Below are 6,829 nucleotides of genomic sequence, written 5' to 3' on the forward strand. Positions count from 1 at the left end.
AAAAGTTGTTCAGACGTCGAGGGCTAATTCTGTTTCCGATGATAAAAACCCATCTGTTTCCACCGGAAAACCATTTCAGGGGATCACTTGCAACAGTTTGCCAACATTTTTGAAGGAATTGCAGAACGTCAGATATTTAGCAGAAATTGTGACCGCCCGGCGTAGGGATTTTTAACCCATCTGTTTCCACCGAAAAACATTTCAGGGGATCACTTGCAACAGTTTGCCAACATTTTTGAGTGAATTGCAGAACGTCAGATTTTTAGCAGAAATTGTGACTGCGCGGCTTAGGGATTTTTTCAAAAAAAGTTTTTCAGACGTTGAGGGCTATTTATATTTCTGATGATAAAAATCCTTCTGTTTCCACCAAAAAACCTTTCAGGGGATCGTTTGCAACAGTTTGTCACCATTTTTGAGTTAATTGCAGAACGTCAAATTTTTAGCAGAAATCGAGACCGCGCGGCTTAGGGATTTTTTCAAAAAAAGTTTTTCAGACGTTGAGGGCTATTTATATTTCTGATGATAAAAATCCTTCTGTTTCCACCAAAAAACCTTTCAGGGGATCGTTTGCAACAATTTGCCAACATTTTTGAGTGAATTGCAGAACGTCAGATTTTTGCTGAAATTGTGACCGCGCGGCTTAGGGATTTTTTCAAAAAAAGTTGTTCAGACGTCGAAGGCTAATTTTGTTTCCGATGATAAAAACCCATCTGTTTCCACCGAAAAACAGCCGCGCGATCCCTGTTGCAAACTGTTGCAAACGATCCCTGTTGCAAATTGTTGCAAACTGTTGCAAGTGATCCCCTGAAATGTTTTTTGGTGGAAACCGATGGGTTTTTATCATCGGAAACAGAATTAGCCCTCGACATCTGAATAACTTTTTTTGAAAAAATCCCTAAGCCGCGCGGTCACAATTTCAGCAAAAATCTGAGTCTTTCCCAGCCCTACCTGGAGATGCCATTGGGATACGAACCTGAGACCTTCTGCACGCAAAGCAGATGTTCCACCCCTGAGCGACACAAGACTTTCAATTCCACCGCCCTTTATATCCGGACACACATTGGATCCAAATGAACGTCAAGGAGCAAATGTTGGAGCCAAAGGAGAAATAGATTTCTGGGATGTGTGTGGGGCTAATAAAACCCATTTTCTCCCCTCTATGGCCACCAGGTGGCGCTCTGGGACTAGCAAAGGTCCGTGGGATGGGAAAGGGAGTATTTTGTTGATACAAATGTTGATGGAAGGAATCTCTTCTTATTAAGGTCAAGGTGTGTCTCTTGCGAAACACCTGCGTGAAGCCAGGGACGATGTCCAGGGGGCGCAAGAGAGCACAGAGTTACAGGGATTTCTCTGCCTCCCCCCCCCCCCACCTCGCTGGGCATCACAACAACGACTCTGTAAAGAAGTAAAAAAATTCCTTCCAGTAGCACCTTAAAGACCAACTAAGTTAGTTCTTGGTATGAGCTTTCGTGTGCATGCACACTTCTTCAGATACACTGAAAGAGAAGTTGCCAGATCCTTCTATATAGTGAGAAGGTGGGGGAGGGGTATTACCCACCTTCTCACTCTGAGTAATACCCCTCCCCACCTTCTCACTATATAGAAGGATCTGGCAACTTCTGTTTCAGTGTATCTGAAGAAGTGTGCATGCACACGAAAGCTCATACCAAGAACTAACTTAGTTGGTCTTTAAGGTACTACTGGAAGGGATTTTTTTTATTTTGACTATGGCAGACCAACACGGCTACCTACCTGTATCTGTAAAGAAGGTAATGCTAAGAGCGACTGGACCAAGTTCATGGCTAAACTCTTGAACCGAGGGCCTAAAAAATCACGAGGACTTAAGGCAACAGCTTCCTTAGCCTAATAGTTACTGCGGCCCTGCCCTTTCCAAGGTTTCAAGCAGAAGTCTTTCCCAGAGGTTGAACCCGTTTACAAGTCCTCTTCATAGTGTATCTTCTGTTTTTATATTGTGATTTTATTTTGTGAACTGCCCTGAGAACTGCGGGTATACGGTGGTATACAAATTTAATAATAATAATAATAATAATAATAATAATAATAATAATTCAGTTTCTTCCCATGGGTTTGGACCAGGTCCAAGAGAGATGATTATCAGCTCTTTTTAATAGTTCTTTCTATGTATATCTCTTTATTAGAATTACTTTTTAAGGATTATGTTAGTTTTCCGGTTTTATCTGAAAGCCACCTTGACTCCCAGTCCTGGAAAAAAGGAGGCATATGCTATGGCTCTCAATGGTCACTGGATCCTGTATGGGGCAACTGCTGGAGGAGAGGATGCTGTACTCGGGGCCTGATCCTGCAGGGCTTTCTACACACAATCGGGACTCCTCTCCTCCGGAGCAGCCAAGAGGTTCCTTCTGCTTGGCTCCTACAAGTCCTCATCATGAGCTCCCGGAGGCTGCAAGCAGCGAAACAGAATTGCTGTTGCCTGTAGCGAGGGGGAACAAAGGCAAGAAGAAGAAGAAGGGGAGTTTGGATTTGATATCCCACTTTATCACTACCCTAAGGCGCTGTGGGTTAAACCACAGAGCCTAGGACTTGCCGATCAGAAGGTTGGCAGTTTGAATCCCCGTGACAAGGTGAGCTCCCATTGCTCGGTCCCTGCTCCTGCCCAACCTAGCAGTTCGAAAGCACGTCAAAGTGCAAGTAGATAAATAGGTACCACTCCAGCGGGAAGGTAAACAGTGTTTCCGTGCACTGCTCTGGTTCGCCAGAAGCGGCTTAGTCATGCTGGCCACATAACCCGGAAGCTGTAAACTGGCTCCCTCGGCCAATAAAGCGAGATGAGCGCCGCAACCCCAGAGTCGGCCACGACTGGACCTAATGGTCAGGGGTCCCTTTACCTTTACCTAAGGAGTCTCAAGTGATAGCCAGTGTTGTGGCAGAGGCAGCTGGGGCAATAAAGGCAAGCGACTGGTCTAGTTCGGGGAAGGGGAACCTCTGCCCTGTGGTCTCCAACTCCCCACAGCTTCAGGCAGCAGATCCAATGAGAAGTAGGAATCAGATTTGGGAACACCAGGAAGGTCTCAGCTTCACCATCCCTGACGCAGAGGCAGTTCTGGGCTCACTGGGCATAGCTCACTGGGCATTACAGATTTGAAAATAAGGGACCAGCAGCCTTGAAAATAAGGGACCAGCCACCAAAATAAGGGATTTTAGTCAACCAGCTGAAATACGAAGTTAAAAGGGACCAGATAATTTGGGAGAGGTTGCTGCTCAAGACACCTGCTGATGAAACACTGCAATTAAATAACTACAAGCAGCCACCACTTTTCGCACAAAACAAAGTCCAAGCTACGAAGATGCTGCTGCAGTTCTGTATCTTCTCTTGTGATCCATCTGCAGCTCTCAATTCCATCAGGTGGGGCGGGAGGAAGGGGGGGGGAATAGTGCCCGAAGTAAACCCGCAGATTAGACCATCTATGCTAGTCTACCACTACAAATCTATGGGAGAAGCACTTGCGGTTCTTCCCTTGTAGCCCTTGGAACACCTGCCCGGGCCTCCGCCTCCTCCTCTTCCTCCTCTCTCTGAACTGCTTTCTCTATGGTTGCCCTTGCTCTTCTCTCAAGGCTCCTCAGTAATTCATAGGCTATGCTAGGCTGCCCATCTCATCCGGGTCCTTTGGCGGTGCAGCCGCAGTACGGCCTAGTGGGAGCGGGAGTGGTGGCGATGGGCAGAGGGGAGGCCCCAGGCAGAGATGCTCAGTTCGGCGGCCACGAGGAGGATGGCGGCGGAAGGGCCCGAGGCTCCCTCCAGTCCCGGCAGGGAGGGGCTCCTGGGGGCTGAGGCTGGTGAGAGGAAGCCGGAGGGGGGCGGGCCGGGCAGCCAAGCAACACTGTTGGAACTTCCCTCCTCCCTGGCCGGCAGAGAGGGAGGGAGAGGAGCTGCTTCCTTTGAAACCTGGGAAATTTAAGGGACATCATCAATAAGGGACAGCAGCGGGATACTGCGCTGGGATAAGGGACTGTCTCTCCAAATAAGGGGCGCTTGACAGCTATGTCACTGGGCCATTGAGCTTGAGGAGGTTGCCAACGGGGAAGGTTGGCACCTCAGCAGCCGAGCAGGCATCTGCAGCCAGGAAAGGCCCGATTCTAGATGAGGCAGATTCAGTGACGTAGCGTGGGGGGTGCAGGGGGGGCCAGCCGCACCGGGCGCAACATCGGGGGGGGCGCTCGCACTCGCAGCTCTCTGCCCCTACCTGGCTCACTCTCTCTCTCTCACTGCAGTGCTGGCTGTGCGAATCCGATCCGAGCCGCTGGGTCGCCGCCCACTGTGGAGGGGGGTGTGTGTGCCAGGCTTGCGGTGCGGAGAGAGAGCGAGGGACTATCTGGGGGAGGGACAGTGCAGCGGCCGCCCAGCGCAGCGCTGAGCGCGGGAGAGAACCACACCAGACCAGACCAGGCAGCAGCAAGAAGAAGCTGGCAGCGGCGGCAGGTTAGGGGTTAGGGGGCGCAAATTACTTGCCTTGCCCCGGATTAGGGGGCGCAAATTACTTGCCTTGCCCCGGGTGCTGACAACCCATGCTACGCCACTGGGCAGATTTGTTTCTTGGTTACTGCAAGGAGGGAGAGATTTACAAGAGGCCACTGAGTCTGCTTCTCCAGGAAACGGGAGGCCAGAGCCTCAGGGCAGCCCTGGAGCGGTTTGAGCAGGATGCAAAAATCCGAGGAGAGGGCGAGTTAACACAGGTGGAACGGAGGGCAAGAACATCCATAAAAACGGCAGAAGGGCCAAGGCTCGTTTCGTAAGAGCATCATTAACGGCCTTGCCGGATCAGACCAGGCTGCATCCTGCTACGCCAGGATAGGAGAACCCGAGGCCTGACTGTTGGCCATTCCGGCTGAGTCTGGAGTGAGTTGGAGTCCCACCAATGCATGGAAGGTACAGGTCCCCATTTCTGAGCTGGGCCATCACTTGCCTTCGCTGTCCCTAGCTATTCCCCATCACAACTCTGACTTCTTTTAATGAAGGAATGTGGAACTCCTCCAGATATTTTTTGGGGGGTGGGTAGGCAATGACAAACCTAGACAGCATCTTTAAAAGTAGAGACATCACCTTGCCAACAAAGGTCCGTATAGTAAAAGCTATGGATTTCCCAGTAGTGATGTAGGGAAGTGAGAGCTGGACCATAAAGAAGGCTGATCGTCGAAGAATGGACGCTTTTGAATTATGGTGCTGGAGGAGACTCTTGAGAGTCCCATGGACTGCAAGAAGATCAAACCTCTCCATTCTGAAGGAAATCAGCCCTGAGTGCTCACTGGAAGGACAGATCGTGAAGCTGAGGCTCCAGTACTTTGGCCACCTCATGAGAAGAGAAGACTCCCTGGAAAAGACCCTGATGTTGGGAAAGATGGAGGGCACAAGGAGAAGGGGACGACAGAGAATGAGATGGTTGGACAGTGTTCTTGAAGCTACCAGCATGAGTTTGACCAAACTGCGGGAGGCAGTGGAGGACAGAAGTGCCTGGTGTGCTCTGGTCCAGGGGGTCACGAAGAGTCGGACACGACTAAACGACTAAACAACAACAACAACAAAGGCAATGTTGGCTGGAGCTCTGGGGATTGGGAGCCCAGCAAATCTGGAGGGCTGCACGTTCTCCATTCTTGAACCAGACCATCGCTTGCCTTCGCTTCCGCCACCCCCGGTCACAACTCTGCCTTCTTTTAATGAAGGAATGGGGAACTCCTCCAGATTTTTTGGGGGGGGGTGTATGCAATGCTGGCTGGCGCTGTCGGGAGATGGGAATCCTTGGAGAACTTCAGATTTGGAAAGCCTGGTCTATCACACCTCCTCCTTGCAGTGCAGTCCTGTACATTAGGGTCGGGGAACTTGTGTGTCTCCAGACTCACGCAAGGCATAGTTTAGCTATGGAACTCACTGCCACAGGAGGCAGTGACAACCACCAACTGGGATGGCTTAGGAAAAGGAAAGGGCTATCAGCGACCACTGGACAAGTTGGCTAGGTGCTGCCTCCACAGTCGGAGGCAGTGAATATCTGTTGTGGGAAACTGCAGTGGGGAAGGATGAGCTTGTGCTCAGACCCAATCAGGCACCAATGGATTCAAACCGCAAGAAAGGAGAGTCCAACTAAACATTAGGAAGAACTTTCTGAGAGCAAGAGCTGTTTGACAAGGGAAAGCCGAGGGAAGGATGGGATAGCCTTCTGCCATCTGCCAGGGATGCTTTAAAAAATATATATTAAGTTTTCCATATTTATCATTATCACATTCTATTACATAGCTCTGTAACCTGAGACCTTGCTCATACTGAGCAACGACCTCCTTCCCTCCCTCTTTCTGACTTCCAGATATCTTTCCTAGATTCTTAGCATTTCTATAACCACTTTTTAACCTTCTATCTTCTTTTTGTACTTCACCTCATTATATGTAAATCAGTTCCTTATATTCGCATTACAAAACATTTCAACTCAAAGCTACAAACGTTTTCAGATGTTTACAATGCTCTTTCATATATAATACAAATTTGCCCCAGTCCTTTTGAAACAGTTCGTCGCGCTGATTCCGGGATCTTCCCCGTCAGCTTTGCTAACTCCACATATTCCACCATCTTACTCTGCCATTCTTCCAATGTTGGAATTTCCTGCTGTTTCTGTGCCAGAAGTATCCAGCCGTTGTGGCATACATAAACAAATTCACATCTTTTTTTGGAATATCCTCTCCAACTAAACCTAACAGAAATGCCTCTGGTGTTTTGTCAAAATCTGCCAGGGATTCTTCAGCTGTGATTCCCGCATTGCAGGGGATTGGACTAGATTATCCTTGCGGGGGGGGGGTCCCCTTCCAT

Source organism: Podarcis liolepis (assembly GCF_965112155.1).
Source record: "Podarcis liolepis genome assembly, chromosome: 7".
NCBI classification, from domain to species: Eukaryota; Metazoa; Chordata; class Lepidosauria; order Squamata; family Lacertidae; genus Podarcis; species Podarcis liolepis.